Genomic DNA, 27301 nt, shown 5'->3' with positions numbered 1-27301 from the left:
TTGAGTCACTTGATTATGTGTGATGGATGACTGATCATCCATCTTATATGGCATTGTTTTTGCTACCTGATTGGATGACTGAGTCTATTGTAAACTGAAGGACGGAAATCAGAGATGTGATTGTACTTTTTAATTTATCATTTATTTCAAAAGATGAGCCTTAGAAAATATTGGCTGATAATGAGCAGAGATCGTATACTTTCTGAAGACCCACTGTTCCTATTGTGTGGTATGTCACCTAAATCACTTGGTACTGTTTCTACCATATGAGTGGATGACTGAACCATTTAACGCTAACAGTGAGTAATAAATAGGAAATAGAAAAGGAGTACTTGTGGCACCTTAGAGACTAACAAATTTATTTGAGCATAAGCTTTCGGGAGCTACAGCTCACTTCATCGGATGCATTTGGTGGAAAAAGCAGAGGAGAGATTTATATACACACACACACAGAGAACATGAAACAATGGGTTTATCATACACACTGTAAGGAGAGTGATCACTTAAGATGAGCCATCACCAGTTGCGGGGGGGGAGGGGAAGGAGGAAAACCTTTCATGGTGACAAGCAAGGTAGGCTATTTCCAGCAGTTAACAAGAACATCTAAGGAACAGTGGGGGGTGAGGTGGAGGGGAGAAATAACATGAGGAAATAGTTTTACTTTGTGTAATGACTCATCTATTCCCAGTCTCTATTCAAGCCTAAGTTAATTGTATCCAGTTTGCAAATTAATTCCAATTCAGCAGTCTCTCGTTGGAGTCTGTTTTTGAAGCTTTTTTGTTGAAGGATAGCCACCCTCAGGTCTGTAATCGAGTGACCGGAGAGATTGAGGTGTTCTCCGACTGGTTTTTAAATGTTATAATTCTTGACATCTGATTTGTGTCCATTTATTCTTTTACGTAGAGACTGTCCAGTTTGACCAATGTACATGGCAGAGGGGCATCGCTGGCACATGATGGCATATATCACATTGGTAGATGCGCAGGTGAATGAGCCTCTGATAGTGTGGCTGATGTGATTAGGCCCTATGATGGTGTCCCCTGAATAGATATGTGGACAGAGTTGGCAACGGGCTTTGTTGCAAGGATAGGTTCCTGGGTTAGTGGTTCTGTTGTGTGGTGTGTGGTTGCTGGTGAGTATTTGCTTCTGGTTGGGGGGCTGTCTGTAAGCAAGGTCTGGCCTGTCTCCCAAGATCTGTGAGAGTGATGGGTCGTCCTTCAGGATAGGTTGTAGATACTTGATGATGCGTTGGAGAGGTCCTGAAGGTCGAAACAGCAGACTGGACTTCTACATAGAGTGCTTCCGCCGACGTGCACGAGCTGAAATTGTGGAAAAGCAATTTGCCCCATAACCTCAGCCATGCAGAACACAATGCCATCCACAGCCTCAGAAACAACTCTGACATCATAATCAAAAAGGCTGACAAAGGAGGTGCTGTCGTCATCATGAATAGGTCGGAATATGAACAAGAGACTACTAGGCAGCTCTCCAACACCACTTTCTACAAGCCATTACCCTCTGATCCCACTGAGAGTTACCAAAAGAAACTACAGCATTTGCTCAAGAAACTCCCTGAAAAAGCACAAGAACAAATCCACACAGACACACCCCTAGAACACCGACCTGGGGTATTCTATCTGCTACCCAAGATCCATAAACCTGGAAATCCTGGATGCCCCATCATCTCAGGCATTGGCACCCTGACAGCAGGATTGTCTGGCTATGTAGACTCCCTCCTCAGGCCCTACGTTACCAGCACTCCCAGCTATCTTCGAGACACCACTGACTTCCTGAGGAAACTACAATCCATTGGTGATCTTCCTAAAAACACCATCCTAGCCACTATGGATGTAGAAGCCCTCTACACCAACATTCCACACAAAGATGGACTACAAACCGTCGGGAACAATATCCCTGATAATGTCACGGCTAACCTGGTGGCTGAACTTTGTGACTTTGTCCTCACCCATAACTATTTCACATTTGGGGACAATGTATACCTTCAAATCAGCGGCACTGCAATGGGTACCCGCATGGCCCCACAGTATGCCAACATTTTTATGGCTGACTTAGAACAACGCTTCCTCAGCTCTCGTACCCTAATGGCTCTACTCTGCTTGCGCTACATTGATGACATCTTCATCATCTGGACCCCTGGAAAAGAAGCCCTTGAGGAATTCCACCATGATTTCAACAATTTCCATCCCACCATCAACCTCAGCCTGGACTAGTCCACACAAGAGATCCACTTTCTGGACACTACGGTGCTAATAAGCGATGGTCACATAACCACCACCCTATATCGGAAACCTACTGACCGCTCTTCCTACCTACATGCCTCTAGCTTTCATCGAGATCATACCACATGATCCATTGTCTACAGCCAAGCTCTACGATATAACCGCATTTGCTCCAACCCCTCAGACAGAGACAAACACCTACAAGATCTCTATCATGCATTCTTACAACTACAATACCCACCTGCTGAAGTGAAGAAACAGATTGACAGAGCCAGAAGAGTACCCAGAAGTCACCTACTACAGGACAGGCCCAACAAAGAAAATAACAGAACGCCACTAGCCATCACCTTCAGCCCCCAACTAAAACCTCTCCAATGAATCATCAAGGATCTACAACTATCCCGAAGGACGACCCATCATGCTCACAGATCTTGGGAGAAAGGCCAGTCCTTGCTTACAGACAGCCCCCCAACCTGAAGCAAATACTCACCAGCAACCACACATCACACAACAGAACCACTAACCCAGGAACCTATCCTTGCAACAAAGCCCATTGCCAACTGTGTCCACATATCTATTCAGGGGACACTGTCATAGGGCCTAATTACATCAGCCACACTATCAGAGGCTCATTCACCTGCGCATCTACCAATGTGATATATGCCATCATGTGCCAGCGATGCCCCTCTGCAATGTACATTGGTCAAAGTGGACAGTCTCTATGTAAAAGAATAAATGGACACAAATCAGACGTCAAGAATTATAACATTCAAAAACCAGTTGGAGAACTCTTCAATCTCTCCGGTCACTCGATTACAGACCTGAGGGTGGCTATCCTTCAACAAAAAAGCTTCAAAAACAGACTCCAACGAGAGACTGCTGAATTGGAATTAATTTGCAAACTGGATACAATTAACTTAGGCTTGAATAGAGACTGGGAATGGATGAGTCATTACACAAAGTAAAACTATTTCCCCATGTTATTTCTCCCCCCCACCTCACCCCCCACTGTTCCTCAGATGTTCTTGTTAACTGCTGGAAATAGCCTACCTTGCTTGTCACCATGAAAGGTTTTCCTCCTTCCCTCCTCCCCCCCGGCTGCTGGTGATGGCTCATCTTAAGTGATCACTCTCCTTACAGTGTGTATGATAAAACCCATTGTTTCATGTTCTCTGTGTGTGTATAGAAATCTCCCCACTGTATTTTCCACCAAATGCATCCGATGAAGTGAGCTGTAGCTCACGAAAGCTTATGCTCAAATAAATTTGTTAGTCTCTAAGGTGCCACAAGTACTCCTTTTTTTTTTGCGAATACAGACTAACACGGCTGCTACTCTGAAATAGGAAATAATGAATGAACACCTTGGTCTGAATTTTCAAATGAATGATAATCACTTGTATTAAAATTCATGAAACTTTCAAGAGTCACAAAGCCTTTCACAAATACCCAGCGGTTATTTGAATAGTCACAAATAATGCGAGCCAGCTAAATTTGACACTTTTAAAAACCTTGCAATCTCAGTCATGTATGCTCTTAATATCTGCAGTTCTTATTAGCAATGTCAATTGTACCTTTAATTCCACACAAACAGAGATTGAGACTTCATGTCTTTCAGAATCTAAAGACCATGGAGTTTTTTCAGACCTCTACTAAAATAACTGCAACACAAATTAGAAATAAGATTGGTTTCACAATAGCACGAAATCATGCAAACATTAGTAGATTGATATATTGGATTAATATTGCCCACAGTATTTTGTTTTATGAAGCCTTAAAGATTTAATATTTCCATTTCACTTGTATATAATTTATTCATAGAGAATGGGTTCTTACGGAAGGAAAAGTTTGTAATTCAAATAAATCATCATAATTAATATCATAATAAAAGCCTATGACTTAAAACAAAGTCTTTTCTAATCCTCCTAATGCTTTTGGGGTCATTTAATAATTGCTCCAAAATCCTGAATAAAAAATGTAAGAATAGTTTCCTTATAATCAAAAGCTAAGTATTCTCCTCACTTTAGAACAAAGATTTTCTATAGTTATTTCTTCAGACACACCACGTAGGACTAGCCTGTGACAGCAGGAGGTATATGTAAACTGCATGATCCCAAGTGTAGTCTTGGAAGGCATTATGCTTTGGAGGCACACTCCTCTGAGGCATACTTCCTCCTGGGTTTCCTCCTTGCTTCAAAGAATAGCAAACTTCTATGGACCTGTAAGAGCAGCATGTTTCCTAGCCCCACTCCTACCCACCCACTTACCACCATGGTAGGGTGTGGGGATGGAGCTAAGGTTTCTCTTCAATCTCCATCCTCCTTCCAACCCACTCTACACTCACCTTCCCTAAGGAGGGAATAAGAAGTGTAGGGAGTAACCCCCCGATTTCTGCATATGTGGGCCCAAGCCTGTGTAGTGCCCATAAGGGCACAAGGGTGTAGGGGAAATTCTTACTCCCTCTAATTCCCTGGAGCAGTCACAATCCAGCCCATAGTAGCTGAATGTTTTCCTAATCAAGCTGCCTCATATAGAACAGATTCGGAATGTTGCAAAGAGAAACTTTCCATCAAATGCTTCCAGTGTGTTCCTCATGTATAGGGTTGCCAACTTTCTACTCATACAAAACTGAACAGCCTTGCCCCTCCCCCTGCACTGCCCATCCTCCAAGACCCCATCCATGCCCTGCCCCTTCTCTGAGGCCCCAACTCTATCCCCCCCAACTCTCTGTTGCTCACTCTCCACACCCTCACTCACTTGCTCATTTTCATCGGGCTGCTCAGGGGGCTGGGGTGCAGGAGGGGGTGAGGGCTCTGGCTGGGGGTGCAGGCTCCAGGCTGGGGCCAGAAATGAGGAGTTGAGAGTGCAGAAGGGAGCTCCAGGCTGAAGCAGTGGGTTGGGATGCGAGAGTGGGGGAGGGCTCTGGCTGACAGTGTGGGCTCTGGCTGGCAGTCCGGACTCTCAGGAAGGGGATCAGGACTGGGGCAAGGGGTTGGGGCCTGGGAGGAGGAGAGGGGTGCATGCTCCGGGCGGCACTTACCTCAGGCAGTTCCCGGAAGCAACGGCATGTTCCTTCTTTGGCTCCTACACAAAGGTGCAGCAAGGCAGCTCTGCACGCTGCCCTATCCGCAGCCTGTTCCCAGCCACTGGGAGCTGAGGGGGCAGTGCTTGCGGCAGGGCAGCATGCAGAGCCCCCTAGCTGCCACTACATGTAGGAGCCGGAGGGGGGACATGTTGGCTGCTTCCTGGGAGCTGCACGGCGCAGAGGCTAGCAGGGACCTGCCAGCCCCGCTGTATGGCGCCGCCAATTGGACAGTCAACAGCCTGGTCAACAGTGCTGACCGGAGCCACCAGGATCCCTTTTCCGGTAGAAATCCGGATATCTCGTCATCCCACGCATGTGTACAGTATAGTTCTTCTGGGGTTTGATTTAAATTGTGCCACAAAATAGGATAGGCCAGAAAGTAGGAAGGAGATAACAAGAAGAAGGCAAAAAATTAATTATTTACTGTAGGGGCCCAATCCTGTGAGTTAATGAAGGACTCAGTATCCAAAGGTGTACTCAGCAACTCACAGTACTGGCCTTCAGGTGAGGCCAACAGAATATTATAGGAACATATTATTGATAAGAACAGGTAGTAAATATAGATACTTGAGGTATGCAATGGAATTTTAATGAATAGATGGCCCTTCTATTCCATATTTATTTTCTATTGCACTTGTAAACAGTACAAAAACTAGGGATGCTTTCTATGGAAGATCAGTAATTATTACCTGAACTATTTATTAAAATTTTAATGACAAAGGATATGAAATAGGAAGGGCATTTGTTCTCTAAAATTAAAATAACTTAGAGAAAAATATCTCCCTATTATCCTTATGATTAATCTTTGATGAATTTCAGTCTATGCATAATGAGGCATGATTTATGAAAGCTAATTTGACCACACGCTTAATTTTTCTAAGGTAAATAGTGATATGTTTTGAATATTATTTGTTGTCAATGGTTTTTCAAAATTAAGTGTTTTCTCTTAAAACTGTGGGTCTAATATCTTTGGCTAGAACCAGTCATAATGGAGTCATGCAACATGAAACATTCCCTACACACCTCTGCTATTGCATCCCAGTCCTGAGTTAATATTAGTTCTTACCCCTCCAGGCCTGATCTATTTGTTAGGGACTTTGGATTTTCATGCTTGCACAGAGTCCCGTTGACACATGGGCACCTATATCTGTGGATGCGATGTCATGGGTCTGACTGGAGGATATGGGGCCTTACTTAAATAGTTAGAGAAATTATTCAGATGCTTTGACTGCTTTGCAAATTCATATAATATCTGCAGCTCTTTTGTTTTTAATTTTAAGCTGTCAGGATCAATCGTTAATTTCCTCATTTACTAATTTTCACATATGGTTTGTATTATTTAAACAAGTATTGTAAAACAGAGCAAAATATGGGCAATTAATAATTTACTTTGAATTTGTATGACTATATAAGCAGAATATGTCACATGGTTGAACAGAAATTACACTGTGATATTCTACAGTGTCCTTTTTGTGTCCTCTTTAAAATCTGATTCATTTTAAAATATATGTGGAACTTCAAAATAACTGAGTGAATAAAATAGTTAAAAGAAAAGGAGTACTTGTGGCACCTTAGAGACTAACAAATTTATTAGAGCATAAGCTTTCGTGAGCTACAGCTCACTTCATCGGATGCATTCACGAAAGCTTATGCTCTAATAAATTTGTTAGTCTCTAAGGTGCCACAAGTACTCCTTTTCTTTTTGCGAATACAGACTAACACGGCTGCTACTCTGAAACCTAAAATAGTTAAGTACAATTTTATCTGCCAGCAGTCAATGGAGGATATTTAGGGGTAACTCCTGGTAATGCTGTTGAGACTCACACATGTAAATGTTCTTTGCATGGACAGAAAATACCATTAAATCTATAATAAAATGCATCTTTATCTTTTGTGATGACTCAAGATATGGTCAACCCAAACATGCTGCCCATAGCTGTGAAGTTTTGAGCAAGCAAATAGAGTAAAATAGAGGAGAAAAGTCCCTAAAGCTATAGAAAAAGTAAACATTCTCAAAAAACAAGCTTCCTAGCCTGAAACCTATCCCCTGACACTTCTGTTCAGCCATGGAGTTCCATCTGCTCAACTACACGGGACTAATATTCGATAGGATTTCAGGGGGCATGGTGTCTTGGAGAAGTGGAGTCAGGAGGATGCTGCATAGGACAGAATGAACCATTCAGGCCCCAGTGCATTTTTATTTGAGTTAATGGTGCTTCTACCCATCTGCAGATTTGTGTGTGGAGCCATCATTGGAACCACGAAAGCATTAGAAGGAAATCTCAAAACTCATATTCTTGGGCCCTCTGTTGCAAACATGATATTGCCTGAAGTCAGGCCAGTACTTAGGTTAAGGAATGAAAACAAGTTTATTCAAACTAGAGGCATACGTGGAAGGAAATTTTAACACTGTTCTGTGGAATAGGAACATAAAACTTATAGCCTGATAGAATTCCCTTTTTCTTAATTGCACAACCTGACCTCTCTTACAGCAGTGGAAAATCATTAGATCTTAATTCAACTCTGGTATGCTTGCAGTCTACAGGACTAATGAAATCCTAATGTCTCAGGGCTGTGTTGCTGTGAGCTGTATCAATAAAAGGAATCTCAGAATGGCTAGAGCAGGGCTAGATGATCTAACAAGACTTTCACATCTTTCACCTTTAGGGTTCTGTGATCTGTAGTGCTTTATATGAACGGAACAGGGCAGGCTTAACATACCTCATCTAAAGCCCACTGAAGTTAATGGAAAGGTTTCTATTTTAACTTTCAGGGGCTTTGGATCAAGTCAAGTGTTTGTCTTTGTGAATTTTTTAGAAGAACAATTACGTTATCCAAACCATTTTTTATTAATGGTAGAGTGACTTGTTTTGACATCATAGGAAGTCTCTGTGGACTAAGCTTGTATTAAAACTGCCCGTACATATTACCTATGATGTGCATAACTGAAGGTGAATAGGAGCTAATGATTTATTTAAAATGTTATAAAAAGTAACTACCGTAAGTTCAGAACTTACTTTTAAAAGTTAATTATCTCCGCTGTTTAACCCAAGAGAGTGCTTTCCATCTTTCCATCTTGTTTTGTCACTGCTCTATGGATAAAATAACTTGCTTCACTTTCACTAGCACTTTACTGATGACATCAGTGAGACATCTAGCAGGGTAAGACACTATTCAACACAAGTAATGCTGGCTGAATTTTGACCCAATGATCCTAAAGTTTGTTTTCAGCTATGGATAGAAACTTGTGAAAATTGAGTTTCACAAAGAAATCATTAAAAAGAAAAGGAGTACTTGTGGCACCTTAGAGACTAACAAATTCATTTGAGCATAAGCTTTCGTGAGCTACAGCTCACTTCATCGGAAATCATTATTATTATTATTGTTTGACATTAGTGTTGGGTTAATGCTAAAAGGTCTCTGTCAGAATCAGAGCCAAGCTGTGCTGGGTGCTGTTAAAAAAAAAAAGTGCATTAGGAAGATGAGTTCCTCACCCTGGAGAGTTTACAAGAAAAACCCACTTAAGTCTCCCTTACTTTTTAGTACAAAGCTAATATACTACACTAGTGTATCTTGGAAATACATGAATTCTATTAGCCATTGTCTGTCCAGTGGGTGAGTAAAACATTCAGGCATTTTGTCACATTCTTTTCATCACCCCACGGTGGCAAACGCTGAGGAAGAAATCCCTTTCGTTTTTTTTCTAAATGAGAGATGCTTGTGGAGCTGCACACTTACTGATAAATATAAGAACATTATAGAACAGAGTAACAGTACCAATGTGCTGAACAACCACACATCCCTCTAAATTAAAAATCAGGAAAACAAATGGGAGGAGGTAAAAAGTAAACTCAGAATATGAGCACAAAGAGTTCTATAAAAGTAAACAACTTTAGAAAAGGAAAAGTTTTCTAGTGCTCTCAAAATGAGGAAGGATGTTAGTGCAGTTTCTGTATAATATATAATTTGCTACTGCAGTTTTGTTCCTTTTCACTCTGAGAAAACAATTTTTTTCACCTCACATTGGAAATGGAAGATGAAGACCATTTATAATGATGAACATAGCTTTGATAAATTTCTTATCAAACCAGAGAATTAGGGAGCCATATTCAATAACAAGTGCTTTGTTTGCTTGAGGGCATCAGTTCTAACAGAAAATAAGATCACTTAGATACCGTATACTATGTAATTAGTGAAAAACAATGTTTTCTATGTTTTACAATAGTTTTGTTTTCAGTGATAACCTCATTAAATCGAATGCATGCTACTTCTTAATATGTTATAATCACATTCAGTATTTCTAATGCTGCCTCTCTACTTCTGTTAATCTGTTATACTCTATCAAGTGTAACAATAAATATAATTATATGTGAAGAATTAAAATGAGTGTGGATTAATTATATTCATGTATTCCTGCCCACCACCATATGACAAGCAATTAACAACACATTACTTCATATACAACAGGCTAAGAAGGAAAGAATAGGAAGTTCCAGGTGCATTCCAAATATACTAGCATGACTTTGTTTATAGATTCACAGAAGATAGAGACGAAAGATGGTCCCACCTTGGTCATCTACCCCAATAATCCCTACTAAACAGGAAGGAGTCCATAGTTTTTCTTGCCTTTCATTTGAAATCTGATATCGGGGAATTTAATGAATGTGTAGGGACAGATTCCAGTACCCTTACTTGCAATGAATAGTCCCTTACTCTATGAATGCTCATTACTTCTCACATAGTCCCATTGAAGTCAATGTTTCAGAGTAGCAGCCGTGTTAGTCTGTATTCGCAAAAAGAAAAGGAGTACTTGTGGCACCTTAGAGACTAACAAATTTATTAGAGCATAAGCTTTCGTGAGCTACAGCTCACTTCATCGGATGCATTTGGTGGAAAAAACAGAGGAGAGATTTATATACACACACATGAGAACATGAAACAATGGGTTTATCATACACACTGTAAGGAGAGTGATCACTTAAGATAAGCCATCACCAACAGCAGGGGGGGAAGGAGGAAAACCTTTCATGGTGACAAGCAGGTAGGCTAATTCCAGCAGTTAACAAGAATATCAGAGGAACAGTGGGGGGTGGGGTGGGAGGGAGAAATACCATGGGGAAATAGTTTTACTTTGTGTAATGACTCATCCATTCCCAGTCTCTATTCAAGCCTAAGTTAATTGTATCCAGTTTGCAAATTAATTCCAATTCAGCAGTCTCTCGTTGGAGTCTGTTTTTGAAGCTTTTTTGTTGAAGTATAGCCACTCTTAGGTCTGTGATCGAGTGACCAGAGAGATTGAAGTGTTCTCCAACTGGTTTTTGAATGTTATAATTCTTGACGTCTGATTTGTGTCCATTCATTCTTTTACGTAGAGACTGTCCAGTTTGGCCAATGTACATGGCAGAGGGGCATTGCTGGCACATGATGGCATATATCACATTGGTAGATGCGCAGGTGAACGAGCCTCTGATAGTGTGGCTGATGTGATTAGGCCTATGATGGTATCCCCTGAATAGATATGTGGACAGAGTTGGCAACGGGCTTTGTTGCAAGGATAGGTTCCTGGGTTAGTGGTTCTGTTGTGTGGTGTGTGGTTGCTGGTGAGTATTTGCTTCAGATTGGGGGGTGTTACTCAGTATATGTAAGGGCAGAAGAATCTTGCCTTCAAAGTGGAGCAGTGGATCCAGTCCAACAGACCTCTGTTCTGACCTAGAGTTTGTACTTTGTTTGTTGCATAACGATGACCAAGTCTTTTAGGGTATGTCTGCACTGCAATTAAAAACCCATTTGGGCTCATGGACCTCAGGCTCGTGGGGCTGTTTAATTGTGGTGTAGACATTTGGGCTCTGGCTGGAACCTGGGCTCTAGAATCTTGAGCAGTGGGAGGGTCCTAGAGCTTGGTCTGCAGCCCAAGCCTGAATGTCTACACTGCAATTAAACAGCCCCTTAATCCAAGCTCCATGAGCCCAAGTCATTTGGCACAGGCCAGCCGCGGGTGTCTAATTGCAGTGTACATATGCCCTTAGAGCTAGATTGACTTCAAAGGGAGTAGTTGTAGTGCAAGATACAATTCAGTGAAGAGTGTGATAACCTCGTTCTTTACTCTCTATGCCTCTGTGTGTACATTTGTAAAACTGGATAACAATATTTAACCATCTAAATACAGTACTGCATTAGCTATACATGGAATGAGCTAGATAATGGTAACTATTAAAACCCCAAGATTTACCAGCTCTTTCCACTTTGTAGCATCTGCAATATTCTGTCCGGAATACATGCATTTCTGATCTGTCCTAAAGACATGCATTTTGGATACCATACTGTGGTAACTTTTAATGGTGACCATAATTGTGTGGGGAAAGGTTGTATAACACCTGTTTGGATTATATTTTTATATTTGTTTCCAGCCACTTCTATTTGTGTCATATTAAATTACACGTCTCACCTTTATAGCCTCAACTACTCATAATATGTAGTCTTTTCCAAGGGTCTGGCATGACTGCCTATAGAGGTCCATTAATATTATACTAAAATTAAAGGTATGGCACATAGATTTTATTTATTTATTTATTTATTTTTAAGAACAAAAATGTGAAGGTATAAGTGTTTGTGTGCATTTGTGGGAGCAAAACAAAGGATGGAAGGACAGGCAAGCGGAACAAAACTCTGTTCAAGATACTGCTATTTCTCTGCTCCAGAGAAATATCTTCTCTGAGAGAATTCTCCACATTTAAAAATGGAGGAACAACGTTTGACGAAAACTTAAAAAATGGTCCTTGGTTGTGGTTAATGAATCACAACATTTGGAATCATTATCATTATCCACAATTTATCTTCAGGTTTCTCTTATTTTCCATCAGTCTTGGGATTTGCTCCGAAAACCATAAGAGAGGGAAAGGGTGGAGTAGGGGGAGGGGCTGGGATAAACAATGTCTTCTTTGGACTTCAACAGTGCTGCTCTAATGGCTTACAGAAAGTTCTGTAATTAATTATAGTTTCTGTAGCCACACACCTTGTCTGTACTGTCTAGAGAAGAGATTTCCAAGATCTCCCCATAACTCATGCTGGAGCAGAGCTGAGGTAATGGAATCATGAAACTCTGGTTAAAGTAATATATTGTATCTAGATTATTATTGTATGTGAAAAATGAAAACTTTTGAGATGCATGCCACAGATTTACGCCATTGCCTGCAATTAGGCAAACATGCAAGGCACAAAATATTTCTCAAGATGAAACATAACCCTGTTCTCCAGCCTCCAAAGAAACCTATCATCTATTTTAAAGCCAGAAATAAATAAGCATTTGCTTGAACAGATGAATATGAAAAAGACAGGGCATGGTTGACTTGAGGGAGGCTTCTCTGCTCCTTGAAGTCTTTGAACCATGATTTAAGGACTTCAATAGCTCAGACATGGGTGAGGTTTTTCATAGGAGTGGGTGGGTGAGATTCTGTGGCCTGCGCTGTGCAGGAGGTCGGACTAGATGATCAGAATGGTCCCTTCTGACCTTAGTATCTATGAATCTATGACAGGAGCATAGTTTTTTTTTTTTTACTATATGTATTCAGTGGTGTAAAAATGGAATTCCAACATGATATTCTCTCGTCTTCACCGAATTCATGATTTACAAGTCTCACATTAAATAAATTCCTAAAGGCCCAAACCCACCTTTCCCATTCATGGCAGCATACATCCAAATGGTTTTGTAATTTTCATATGAAATACTTTGAGAACCAGAGGAGCCAGAATCTTTCAAATAGGAGCTGAGGCTCTTGTTAGGGGTTACTGCAACCCAGGAATTAGTTTAGAGCCAGCAATTCTCTGGGTTTGAATTAGAGGGAATAATAACCTACTGTTTCAGTGGTTTGGTTTGAAATTCAATTAAATGAGAATTTTCCTGAGTTCTGAGTGTTGAGTTGGTGGTTCAAATTAAAGTTTCAATTTATCTGAACGACCAAAGTGTGGTGCGACCTGGTGATGTTTCTGTCCTGCTCCAAATAAAGCCTACACATGCTGAATGTGATCAAACTCAATCCTTCCAGTGGGATGGCTTTAATGGTAACCCAGATAATATTAACTGCATGTAACCTTCGTCCTAAAGTTTCCTCCCAAGCCAGGCTGCTCCTACGGTTTCCTGCAGGACCTCTGTGTCTCTCATAGTTCCTTCAAGTCTACCTTTTATAGTCTGTAGTTAACAAGTAGCACATGACAACATGAGTCAGCAGTTCTATGCAGGGTTCTATCTCCTGCCAACACACTGGATCAAAAAAAAATACATCTCCACGCGGTGTCATAGATCTTGTCGCCTTAATACATTGAGGTTACAGATAAGTGTTTGAAATGGGCCAACTAGGGTAATTGCTGTCCAGAAGATGGAATTCTGTTCCACAACAACTTTCAAGGTTTTTGTTTTGCATTGGAATAAAAGCAAAACCTTTCCAACATTTTTGTAAATTGAGATTTTTGTTGAATTGTCAGTGTTCCGATTGAAAACTTGAGTTTTTGATTTGAGTCTCTCTCACCCTTTCTTATCAGAAGTGACTGGAGAGCCCTGGACATTAAAACCTTCCTGACAAAACTTCATCCAAACTGATACATCTCTGTGAAACATTTTAGCTTCTTCAAATGATGTATTTATATGAAATTTCATTAATCCAAAATATTCTGACCATGTCTAATAGTTATGCAGAACCTGAGCAGTTAGTGGCTGATCATTGCCAAAAACATAGTGTGGTTCTGATCCTGGTTCCATTTTCTCTGAACTATGTAAGTGTTGAGTGGGCCTCAGAAGGGAAATTTGATGAAAGGTTCCATTTTTGTGCCATCTTTAATAAATACATATTAATATCTTTTAGCTTTTGTAAGTGATGCTATAAAACAGATATTAGACATATGCAATGGAAAAACCATTCAGAACTTATTTGCATTATTTCCAAGAGAAGGGATTTTAAAGAGAGCAAGAAGAGTGATAAATGTGGTGTTTCACTGGCATGTTTGCAGCTGATGTGCTACCAACTTCCCTTTTCAACATATTGTCTTGTTTCACATTACACTTGCACAGCTGGGCTTTTTGCACACTCTAGACCTTCCATTTTATACTGCCTACTCATTCAGACAAAATAAACCAAAGGTGTAAGTGATAAATCGATCACCTGGAATCTAGAAGGGCAAGATTATATATACATCTAGTTATCAATAATAAATATAAACTAATTTATTCTGATGTCTTTTGTTATATTGTACTTGTTGCTTGTTTTTTCATTAACTGTTATTTTCATGCTCCAGGTCTAATGGGACAGAGCATTGAGTTTAGCTTACTTTTTAATGTTCTGCTCATAAAAATCATCACCACTCACTAAAGATCATGATGATCTCTCAGTGGGTGTGGAGATTTCTGTCAGCAATATTATAGACTCCCCATGCACAATTTAATCTAATTTCACAGTTATGTCACACTTCTCACCCAAGACTCGTATCCATTAGCTGTGGTATCTATCAACATAAATTCTAGGTAACAGAAATCAAACTTCTAGATGGCATGATTGCATCAGTTAGATAATGTCTGTATTTTGCATGTGGAGCACAAAACTACTATTAAAAATCCCTGAAAAAAAGTATAGTTACAAGCTTTCTTTGCAAATCACCATGTAAGCTGAACTGCCACTAGAATTGGGTGACTTTGCTTTTCAAACTGAAAAAGCTGAGGGAAAGTTTAATAATAGATTGGGAATTACATGCAAAAATATCTCCCCGATGTAAGGCTATTCTTCCATCCTTATTCATGCTGGGTAACACTTTATTCCACTAGAATCAAAGGCAGCAAGGCACTACTCATCCTGAGTAAGGGTGGCATAACAGAGCCCATAACATATTTCAATAATTTTGCATAAGGTTACTAAGCAATCAGAATTAAAAAGCACAACAAACTAATATCCCTTTCTTCTATGAATGATGGTGACTTCCGTTTGTCCATATGTATCACATGGCAGAATCAGGAGACTTATATAAATATAAACAAGTTAACCTGTTCCTGCAAAGGGGATTATTTTTCATATACATCCTTGATATACTTTAAAAATAAACACCCAGAAAATTATATTTAGCTCCTTTCATTTCATATCTGCATTTTTTTATGTTTTTCGTGGAAAACTCATTTTCTGCCACAGAATAGCCTTTTGAGAGCTATGGGAACAATGAAGAGTGGATACTTTCTAATCAGATGATGAATTAAAGGAAGCTTCCATCTATACAAGCAAGAGAACCTAAGAGCATCTTCACTTTATAATATATCTACAGGCAGCCTAGCAGCTGTAAAACCAGCCAGCCAAGCTGTGCTATAAGCATGCTAAGAAATGAAGGAAAAGACACAAATGTTATTGCATCTAATTTTACGTCTGTCAGACATACCCTTGTGCAACACCACAAATGCTGGAACAGATCTTAGCAGACAGAGAGAAGCAAGTATGAAGAAAATAAGATGGAATATGATTAGTAACTTAATTTCTCTACTGTTGTGGCAAGGCACTCATGCTGTATCATGTATAGGAATTGCCTTGGTTTTCAAAAAGTTGACAGCATTGATCTATTTATCTGCTAAGTGCTATACCACATATCTCAGGCAGATATGCTTGTCCAGGGAATCTGTATATCCACACTATCTATTTTAATATGCCTTGACATTCCATAACATTTACAATAGTAAACTGCTTACATAGCACATTTACATTTTGGAAGCATTAAATTTTAAGTAGTTTGTCTTGGCATACCACGCAAATATTGTTGTTTTCACCCGACGGCCTAGATAAATGTAAGTATTATTATTAAAAAGCATATACTATAGGCAGGGTTTGCCAGTGTGTAGATTTATAAAAATAATACATGTGTTTATGCAGCCAAGAGTAGATATGAAATGACCATTCTTTTTTACAATTTAACTAGGCCTTCCATTACCCGGGTATTTTTATCCGTGAGAACAGGTTCCCAAAATAGCAACTTTTACATTTGAAACATATGACAATACATATTTTTACTCGTTTTAATATAAATAGTTTTTGTGCAAAATTGTGAAATTCCTTTTTAAAAGCTGATTTATTCTTGAAAATAGTACCACTTTTAATATAACTTTATTTCATATCTACAGTCATAGAAAAAATAGTATAGAATGCAATAGCCCCAAGTCACCTCAGATGTCATTAGACAAGGAGGCAAATTTTACTTTCCTTGGTGTCCTAGAAGAATATGAAACCTAGAAGGTAGACAAAGCTAAAAAATGCTAATTAGATTTTTGGCTATTTGCCAGTTGTTTAGGGCCATCCTGTGCCATCATTTCTGATGTTTAGAATATGTTGATCCACAAATAGTCCTACTGAAATCAATGGGACTGCTGTCAGAGTGAAGTACCACTCAGCCTGAGCAAGGGGAGCAGAAGCAGGACCATAGCAGAGTGCCAAAGAATACCAAGACTTCAGTCACCAATGTTTGTCTGCAAAAATTGCCTTTCCTTTGAAAAACAGAAATAAAATGAGGCTGAACTCCAACATTATCATTTCTTGTGAACCAAGCTAAAATGGAAGTTAATAGTTCCTTTTGCTTCACTAGCAATGAGGGTTTTTTTTTCTTTTTTGCACATCTTCTAAATATTAGTCTTTCTTTCAAAGAATAAGTGCAACAAAAGACTTTAGGAAGGTAACAGAGGAGCTAAAAAGTACAAAAGGAAGAGTAATCTAAGAAAAATAAGTTGGGTAGGTGAAATGCTTTTGGAGAAGAAAAGAACTTTCTGAATCTTTTACTGAGGTTCAAACTAAACTGAAAATTACCGTTTTCATTTTGCAATGCTGGGTTCAGCTCAGGGCTGAAAGCAGAAGTACTGAATTGTAGCAAGAAAGTATGTGTTCATAGGTTTCAGAGGGGTAACTGTGTTAGTCAGTATCAGTAAAAACAATGAGGAATCCCTGTGGCACCTTAGAGACTAAAATGTATTTGGGCATAAGCTTTCGTGGGCTATAACCCACTTCATCAGATGCATGGAATGAAAAGTATATTTATACTTGCCTACTGTACAGCACATTAAAAGATGGGAGTTGCCTTACCAAGTGGGATCAGTGCTAACATGGCCAATTCAATGGGCAGATGTGGCCCATTCCCAACAGTTGACAAGAAAGGGTGAATGTCGTCAGAGTGAATTTTTGTCAACTGTTGGGAATGAGCCGCATAAGCCTATTGAATTGGCCTCGTTAGCACTCACCTCCAACTTGGTAAGGCAACTCCCATCTTTTCATGTACAGTAGACAGGTATAAATATACTTTTCACTCCATACATTTCATGAAGTGGTTCTAGCCCACGAAAGTTTATGCCCAAATAAAAGTGTTAGTCTTTAAGATGCCACAAGGACTCCTCATTTTTTTTTATGGCTCAGCTGAAAGCAGAATGTACTGGACTTCTCATTAAATTCTGTTCTCATGGGAACCACAGCCTAATTTTGCAAAGCTATGAGGTTTTCATAATTCAGCTCTTTGATGCTTCCTCAAATCAAGCTTCCACTCCCTTCAGGATTGGTTATCACTGCTGCTGCGTATTACTGGGCTATTTCATTTCACATGATTTTGTGTGAACTTTTCATCTATTGTTTCAGTTCAAGAGGCTGCGTTGCCATCCGTGGAGTTTTTCTTGATCTCTGAGACCTGAATGAACCCTACATCTCAAACTAAAATGCAGCCAAAGCCTCCAGCATCAGGTTTATTCAGAACTATGCAAACTTATTATCAAAAAGAAAAGGAGTACTTGTGGCACCTTAGAGACTAACAAATTTATTAGAGCATAAGCTTTTGTGAGCTACAGCTCACTTCATCGGATGCATCCGATGAAGTGAGCTGTAGCTCACGAAAGCTTATGCTCTAATAAATTTGTTAGTCTCTAAGGTGCCACAAGTACTCCTTTTCTTTTTGCGAATACAGACTAACATGGCTGCTACTCTCAAACTTATTATGTTTCTCATAGTTTCCACCTAACACCACAAATGAGCAAAGGATTGTTGAAAAGTTTGTGAACTTCAGTGCACTTATTGGCAAGCATAATTCCTTTAGTTAGCAAATCACTTTGACAAGAAAAGTCTGCAACATACCATGCACTTTCCTTTAAAGGGAAGGGTAAACACCTTTAAATCCCTCCTGGCCAGAGGAAAAACCCTTTCACCTGTAAAGGGTTAAGAAGCTAAGATAACCTTGCTGGCACCTGACCAAAATGACCAATGAGGAGACAAGATGCTTTCAAAGCTGGAGGGGGGGGGGGAAGAACAAAGGGTCCTCTCTGTCTGTGTGATGCTTTTGCTGGGACCAGAGCAGGAATGCAGGTCAGAACTCCTGTAAAGAGTTAGTAAGCAATCTAGTTAGATATGCATTAGATTCTGTTTTGTTTAAATGGCTGATAAAATAAGTTAAGCTGGCAAACAGTGATAAATTCACCAAATAATAATAATATAATAGGCTGCATTAGGTGTGGTGAGGAGGGAGTCCAAGTTGTGATAAGAAAAGGAGTACCGGTGGCACCTTAGAGACTAACAAATTTATTAGAGCATAAGCTTTCGTGAGCTACAGCTCACGTTGTGATAGTCTCTTTACCTGGTAGAGCAGAGACCAGAAAAGCAACCCTTGTTCATATGGCTTCATTGAGACCACACAACTGGGAGACAAGTGGCCTCAGAACTGCGATGACACAGGTCTTCATGCAGCTGGTCCTGTGCTCCTAGCAGAAGCTTCAAATGTGAATCTCAGGTGAGCCTTTGGATTTGGGGGAACTAAACCCCAGTGCCTTTTCAGCAAGAGAAGAGGAGGGACAAATTGTATTCCTATGGTTGGAACAGCTGTTGGAAAATTGCATGAAAGGAACTCTGTGGAGTTTTCCTCACCCCAGGTGCCCCTTACTGTGGGGGTTCCGTTCCCTTAGGAAGGGACAGTCTCTTCCTTTTGTCTCTTGTTTTTATGCAGCTATCCTTAGAGAATTCACTTTTTAAGAGAATTTTTTCTTAACTGTCTGTAACAGGCTGAATTTTGATGCAACTGCTCCACAACCCTATCCCCTTGGTATCTTTTCTTCTGTCCGATTTATGCTGATACCTGGCTTTTCTCTTTAGTATCATAACTAGCCCTTGTTCTTCCTGTAGTGTGAAATTCCTCTTGTATCAGCTAGTTCCTCCTCTTGATTATTTGATTTAACAGTGGTTGCTACTGGTGATTAGAGCAGCATGAACAATTAGTAAACTAATTTACCAACATCTTAGCAAAGTAGACATCAATATTTGGTTCACTGTGTTAATGACCCTTTTTCTATTCACTTCTTACGAACACATGGGTGACGAAGTTTTGCTTTTATGGATATTCGCTGTAAACAAATTTCAAGCCAGTAGCCAAAATTGGTTTGATGATAAAACAAAATTCAATTTGGAAGGAAATAAAACTAATAGACTTTCTGCTTTTTCAATGTACTGTTTCTTTGCAGCAAAGCAAGATGGTCTGCTACTAGCCCATGTGCCAAGGTTTAATGACAAGCCTATACTGTTGGTATCCATATAAATACAGTCCCTTGGAGCCTAAACAGGTTTTTGGGATAGATCCCTCTTTCTGTTCTACCTTTCTTATGTGCTGATGACCAGCTAAGGCAATTATAAAACAGAAGGGCAGACCTGTTGATCTATACCCCAGGCCCTTGTCCTGGGGTTTTTCACATATGAACTATGCATATGATATAATTACTATTTGTCAATGACCATAGAGGTCGATGACAGAGAACTGGAAAGTGATTTGTTTAAAAAAGTTCTTGGTACAGTATATTATATATTAATTATTATTGTTCATGGGCTATGCTTACCAGCAAAGAGCATCATAGGCACTGCTTTACTCCCCAGACTCCTGACAGACAGACAGGGACCTAGCCTCAGTGTTTCCAACTAGCACTGTAAATATACCTGCATAATGCAATTGGTAATTTGTGGGAACATTGATAGGAAATTGGAGACTGGTGAATTCAAGGCATGCACTTGATTTTACTGCAAAATTTCATATAACTATCTCAACATCACCACCACAGTCACTGTATTCCTGAAAACCCAGGGCTAAATGGCCAGTATCTTAGTACTTACACAGTTAAATGACAATAATTTGTGACTGCATCATTCACCACTGACACAGTGCACCAACTTCTGGCCAGAGCTCTGGCATGGGCCTGGGTGATGGTGGTGGTAATTAATTAAACCAGGCAAGCATTAGTCCATACCCTTTACAGCCAAGATGATGCAGCTTACACAGTTCACTAGGGTGCTTAAAGGGAGTTGTGTCTCTCTGAGGCATAGTGGATCAACATTGTACCTAATCAATGTAGAATCTACATGCTTCATTTACAATAGCAATTTTTCCTCTTCTTTCAGGTTGAAAAACTTCATTTTGAAATAACTGTTGCTTCTCCAGCTAAGAGTTTTTTAATTATAAAGGTTTTGTAATATCATCCTGTTTGGTTTTTAAGGGATTAGGGCACATCTACACTGGCGACATTGCAGCACTGCTCAGAGAGTGCAGAAGGAAAACTGCTGTTGTGTGTTCACACTGTCATCTTCCTGCACAATAGTGTGTTCACACTTGAGGCACTTGCAGCGGTATTCTGAGCGGTGCACTCTGGACAGCTATCCCACAGAGCACCTCTTTCTCTTTTGCTGCTAAGACTTGCCGCGGAGGGGGTCGTGGGACATCCTGGGTCCAGTCCCTGTGCCCCCTCATGCATTGCTTCACATCCCAGCAATCCCTGTGCTTCTGTCCGCATTTGGCACCATCTTTCAACAGTTTGTGTACTACACGCCCTGCCTCTTTCAGGGTGCAGGAATGGATCCCGAACTGCTGACCAGTATGCTGCTCACTCTGACCAACACGTCATGAGTGGCAGTGGAGTTATTCCTTAAACTACAAAGGCAAGAGGAGTGCAACAGTGATCTCGCCATGCATAGTAGCTATGACACAAGATTGCTTGTGGCATTCACGGAGGTGCTGACTACAGTGGAATGCCGCTTTTGGGCTCGGAAAACAAGCACTGAGTGGTGGGATCACATCGTGATGCACATCTGGGATAACAAGCTGAACTTTCGCATGAGGAAAGCCACATTCATGGGACTATGTGACGAGCTCGTCCCAGCCTGCTGTGCAAGGACACGAGAATGAGAGCAGCCCTGTTGCTGGAAAAGCGCGTGGTGATTGCACTGTGGAAGCTGGCTACTATAGAGTGCTAGCTATCGGTCGCTAATCAGTTGGAGTGGGAAAGTCGACTGTTGGAGTCGTGTTGATGGAAGTGTGCAGGGCCATTAATTGCATCCTGCTCTGAAAGACTGTGACTCTGGCCAACGTGCATGACATTGTGGATGGCTTTGCACAAATGGGCTTCCCTAACTACGGAGTGGCGATAGATGGCACGCACATTCCAATTCTGGCACCAGACCACTTAGCCACCGAGTACATTAATTGCAAGGGGTATTTCTCAGTGGTTCTCCAGGTGCTTGTGGATCACTGTGGGCGTTTCATGGACATTAACGCAGGCTGGTCCGGAAAGGTGCATGACGCACTTTCTTCCCGGAACAGAAGATCACTGTAGGGGAATTCGAAATGCCCATTGTGATCCTGGGAGCCCCCACCTACCTCTTAAGGCTGTGGTTTATGAAGCCATACATGGGGTAACTTGACAGCAGCAAGGAGCGGTTCAACAACAGGCTGAGCAAGTGCCAAATGACCGTTGAGCGTGCATTTGGCCATTTAAAAGCCCGCTGCTGATGCCTGTATGGGAAGCTGGATAAGGCCGATGACAATATTCCTATGCTTATAGCTGTGTGCTGCTCGTTCCATAATATTTGTGAAGGGAAGGGTGAAAGCTTCTCTCAGGGCTGAACCGCAGAAGCTTAGTGCCTGGAGGCTGAGATTGAACAGCCAGAGACCAGGGCTATTAGAGGGGCACAGCACGGAGGCCATATGGATCAGGGATGCCTTGAGGCAGCAATTTGAAGCGGAAAGCCACTAATATTTGCTGCTATGCTCAAGATTGCAGTACTTGTAATGCTAGGAGGTGACTGGTGCATATGATGCAATAAGGAGATTTAATATAATTGCATGTTGCTTTGCAGGGCTTCGTTTGCTTTCAATTAATAGAATCAAGATTGCTTCTAAACCAGCACAATTATTTTATTAAAAGACAACAACCAGAGGAGAGAGTGAAATGACAAAAATACATCAGCAGAGAGGGGGATGAGGGAAGAGAAGGTCTCTAGAGGAGGAGTGGTCCTGGGACAGCTACAGATTTATGTATGTCCAGGGATCATACCCAAACTTCTCCTTTGGAGTACAATGCGATTAGTGTTGTACTTCAGCAGGGCCAAACTGCAGAGGGGGATGGGTGTTGAGTGCAGTGGGTAGTGGGACAGTGGTGGACTGTGAGGAGGGAAGACTGGAATGCTGCGGGTAGAAAGTGGAGCCAGGAGGTTGATAACTGTGTGTTGGAGGTGGGCATGGGGTGTAGGAGGAGGCATGGGGAATGAGTTTTGTGACAGTGACTACAGAGGAGAGCTGGCACGGAGCTGCTCAGTTTGAAGAGCTAGTGTCGCCTGGAGTGTGTCCACTTGGAGCTCCATAATGTTTAAGAGTTGCTCCATGGCTTCATTCTGGTGAGCTGCATTCTCCTTTCGGTCCCTCTTCCTGCTGTCCTGCCACTCCTTCAATTCCTATTTCTCAGCAGTGGAGTGCATCATAACCTCATGGAGAAAGTCCTCCTTAGTTCTTCTTGGCCACTTTCTAATTCTGCGTGGCTGTACTGCCGCCAATAAGGGAGGCTGGCCTCCCAAGGTCATCTCTGTGAAGTTTAAATGCAACATTTTACAGAAGCAGTATTGTTTGCAACACAGACAACACTGATTCAGTGCTTTAAAACACTCACACACCTGTCACTAACTGGCTGACCCCAGGCAAGTACACATGAGCTAGACCCCCAAAATGGTGAGTAGTGGGAGGGACAGGGTGAATCTCTCTTCCCAGACCCCGCTATACACTGGGCACATGGCTCTTGGGGAGAGCCAGCACTGTAGGGGGGGCTTGATAATCATTTCTGTCCCCACACTTTCCACAGGACGTGATCATTATGGAAAATATCTTGCTGCTGAGGGTGAGCAGGGAATCAAGGGAGGGTCTTCTCCAAGTCTGCAGCTTCCACCCTGGCCCCTATGCAGCTCGCCTGTCTGCAGCAATGGTGCCTGCCCCCCACTCCCTTGTGATGGCACAATGGTATGGGAAAGTTACCATTAATGTGGCAAAAAACAAAGCAGTGGAACCTGCGGCAATGGATTGCCCAGTATTTCCATGAGAGTTTCCTGGAAATCTCTGAGGGAGATTCCCATGAAGTGAGGGAGTCTATCAACAGCCTGTTCCACTGCTCAGAATAGGCATGTGGTGGGAGACAAGCCTGCTTTCTGCAACCCTCCTGCCCCCAACAAATTGCTTCAGCAATTCACAAAATCAGATCCACTTACCAGGGGCCTCTTCTCCTGTTTGCACTTTGCCAAGATCCGACTGCTTTGACTGGCTAGGGTCCTCTGGGGTAGAAAAGAGCTCCTGACTGCATGCATCTCTGGCCTCAAAGCAATCCTCTGCCTCTGGGTCCCCCTTCCCCTCTTCGTCCAAGATTTCCTCCTCCTGGCTCAGTCCACTCTTGCCTGGCAGTGAGCCAACAAAGTATCCACAGGGGCCTTCTCAGTGGAAGTGGGGTCACCACCGAGTATCATGCTCTTTGTAGAACCAGCAGCTCATGGGCGCAGCACCGGAGCTGCAGTTTGCCTCCCGCACCTTGTGGTAGGTGTTCTGCAGCTCCTTCGCTTTTAGCCTACACTGCAATGTGTCCCAGTCATGGCCCCTTTCTATCATGCATTGTGAAATCTGTCGGTAGGTATCATAAATCCTATGGCTGGAGCACAGCTGAGACTGCACAGCCTCCTCTCCCCAAATGCCGATGAGGTCCAGCAGCTCTGCATTGATCCAAGCAGGGGATCGCCTGGTGTGTGGAGCAGGCATGGTCACCTGGAAAGATGCACTGAGACCACTGCATGCATCACTGAGCAAACAGGAAGGGGACTTTCAAATTTTCAAAGGAATTTACGGGGTCGAGATGACAGTTGGTCACCTGAGGGCAGGGCAGTAGAGTTCAAACCAATGACCAGAGAGGTGAGAACAGGCATTGTGTGACACCTCCTGGAGGCCAATTGCAACGCTGTAATCGCGACAGCGTCTACACTGGCACTGTAGCTCCGGTGCAGAAAACTGTATGTCTCTCGTTTGGGTTGTTTTTTTAGAACGCTACAACTGTGCAGTTTGTGCGCACTAAGTGGCTTGGCAGTGTGTACACCTCGGGAGTTACAGCGCAGAAACTTGCCAGTGTAGATGGGGCATTAGAGACAGGCCTCGATTAAAACCTGAGTGTTGAACATCTACAAATCTTGGGAAATTTTGGCTCTGGGTGTGGGGCTGGGTGTGTGTGTGTCGAACTTTGTTACTTTGACCCATAACTACCAAGTTCAGTAATTTTATGCATAGAAATCCTGTCATTAAGCTACATCCTGCCAGCTTTTAAATGGATCATTTTTCATTTTGGTTCAAAGTTACTGAGTGGACAGTGAGAGATTCTTGGCTCTACAGCTTGTATACACCCTACATTGGTAATCAACATAAAGAACTGTTGCCAAGAATTGCTCCTTTTCTCTTTGATTGTGTAGTGACTCAGCATCGGGGCCTTCCCACTCTGGGTCTTCGGGAGGCCACTCCACCTAACTACGTCACTGATATGTTGGCTGTTGTGGGGAACGAAGCAGTCTCCACTCGCAGCTGGGGCCCAGGCCTGTGCTCAGGCTGGGCAGGAAACAGACAGTCAATTGGCCCCCGCCCTGGATCAAGGCAGGGCAACAAAGAGTCTGGGGCTAAGGCCGGTGTGCAGACTGAGCAGCACATAAACAGTCAATTAGCTCAGGCCCTGGATCAAGGTGGGCAACCCAGAGTCTGAGGCTCAGGCTTCTGGCGTGGGGAAGGGGAGACTTCCACCCCTGGGTTAGGGTGGCAGGGGAGGACACAGGCCCACCTACTCCACTGCGTCCGGCCCATGGCCCTAGCAGTGACAAAGCGCTTTGCCACTGGGTCAGCAGGGATCCACACCACAACACGCTGACCCACTCTCTGTCAGCGTTGTTGCCAGATAGGGGTCTGCTACCCCGGGCCAATTCCACACTCCCCTTCTTGGTGTACTTGTTGCTGTGAGGAGGGGTCAAAGTTGACGGTGGCTTCTGGGACCGCAAACAAGTCTTTGGGGATCTGATCCATCGGTGGTGCAGGCCAGTCGTCTTCTTTCTCCAGGATCAGGTCTGATGGCAGTCCGGGTGTTCTGGGCCAGTTGTCTGCTTCCTCCAGGTCTGAATCAGCTAGCAGCCGCAGTGGCCCAGGCCAGTCCTCTGCTCCCTCAGCACCCTCCGCTGCTTCCCAGTTCGGGAGGCCACAGGAGGTGTCTGGTCTCTCCGGTGGTCGCTTCCCTACTGAGCTTTCTGGGGCACCTTTTATACTTCCTGCCCCTCCTACCTACTTCCTGGGGGAGGGGCAACTAGGCCCTAGTTCTGCTCACCAGGGCTTAGTGCAGGGGCCCTCCCACTCCAGGTCCTCAGGAGGCCAACCTGCCTCACCACGTGTGGTTAATAAAAAGATGAAAGCTTAAATTCCATGAAAGGTGATTGATTATTCCAGTCACACACATTTATTAAATCCTGTAGTCACTGAATTATTAAACTAAAACAATGTTTAATATTTTAAGAATTGCCCTGTGCTTCAAGATATCTTCACCAGAATTCTCCAAGCAAAAAAGGCTTGACACATGCCAATGATGGGACTGTGAGGATGACTTGAATAGTAAAGATTTTAAAAGGTAAACTCTCCCTTTCTCCTCTCATTTCCCTGTAGAGACCTAATTTAACAAGTGGAACTGCATCCCCATTAAGATCTCCTACTTCAAACTCAGACAAGACTTGACTCTTATTCTTAAGATTACCCCTTCAAAATAAAAGGCATAGTAATGTAGGGGCAGATTTAAAAAGGTGTTAAACACCTAAAGATGCAGATAGGTGCCTAGTGGGATTTTCAAAAGTGCCTAGGCAGTTTGAGCACCTAACTCCCATTGAAATACCCAAAATACCTTTAAAAATCAGACCTTTAGCACTTACTAGCATATGGGCTCCATGAACATCTGGTCTTATTCTCAATGACAACTGATTAAAGTGGTTTCACTGTCATTCCCTGACATACTAGCTTTGCAAAAACTTGTCTTGTCTCCTCAAAGAAGCTCCTTAATATAGTAGATCAGTATAATTTTTCATTAGGAATCTGTTCATTGGCCATTTATTTTACGTTTGTATTGTGCCCTCGTCTTATGCTAGCCACGGTTCTGAACCTACAAGCACCTCAACAGATGAGTAACTTTAGAGATGTGAGTAGACCCATTACAACTTGGAAGCAAGTGGTTCTATTCTGTTCTACATAGGTTCTTATATCCCTCATCATCATAGGACTTGAGTGCCTTCCATTAGTGCATTGAGCAACATGGCTAACATCCATCACATTAGATTCATTCTCTTTCCCTCCATTTCAATGGCACTGCTTATGTCTCTAAATTATTTATGCCAGGTTTCAGAGTTGCAGCCGTGTTAGTCTGTATTCGCAAAAAGAAAAGGAGTGCTTGTGGCACCTTAGAGACTAACAAATTTATTTGAGCATAAGCTTTCATGAGCTACAGCTCACTTCATCAGATGCATTTGTCTGTGTGCATGTTTGCAGAATCAGAGAAGAAGGTTGGCTACTCATGCTAGGCTGCCAGTTACCACTACAGCAAGTCATGCAAAGCAGTAGTGAGACACCTTGCCCAGGTCCCTATTTTAAA

The 27301-nt window shown here is 42.1% G+C and overlaps 1 long non-coding RNA gene across 2 annotated transcripts in view; it reads left to right on the top strand.

Moving 5' to 3' along the window:
- The window catches only part of LOC122461270, a 177193-nt gene that overhangs the window by 99936 nt on the left and 49956 nt on the right, over positions 1-27301 (top strand). The gene's annotated exons all lie outside the window — the stretch shown is intronic.

This window comes from Dermochelys coriacea, chromosome 8 (assembly GCF_009764565.3).
Source record: "Dermochelys coriacea isolate rDerCor1 chromosome 8, rDerCor1.pri.v4, whole genome shotgun sequence".
Classification (NCBI taxonomy): Eukaryota; Metazoa; Chordata; order Testudines; family Dermochelyidae; genus Dermochelys; species Dermochelys coriacea.
The sequence above is the reverse complement of the archived record's forward strand: the minus strand, read 5'-3'. Positions and strand labels throughout refer to the sequence as shown.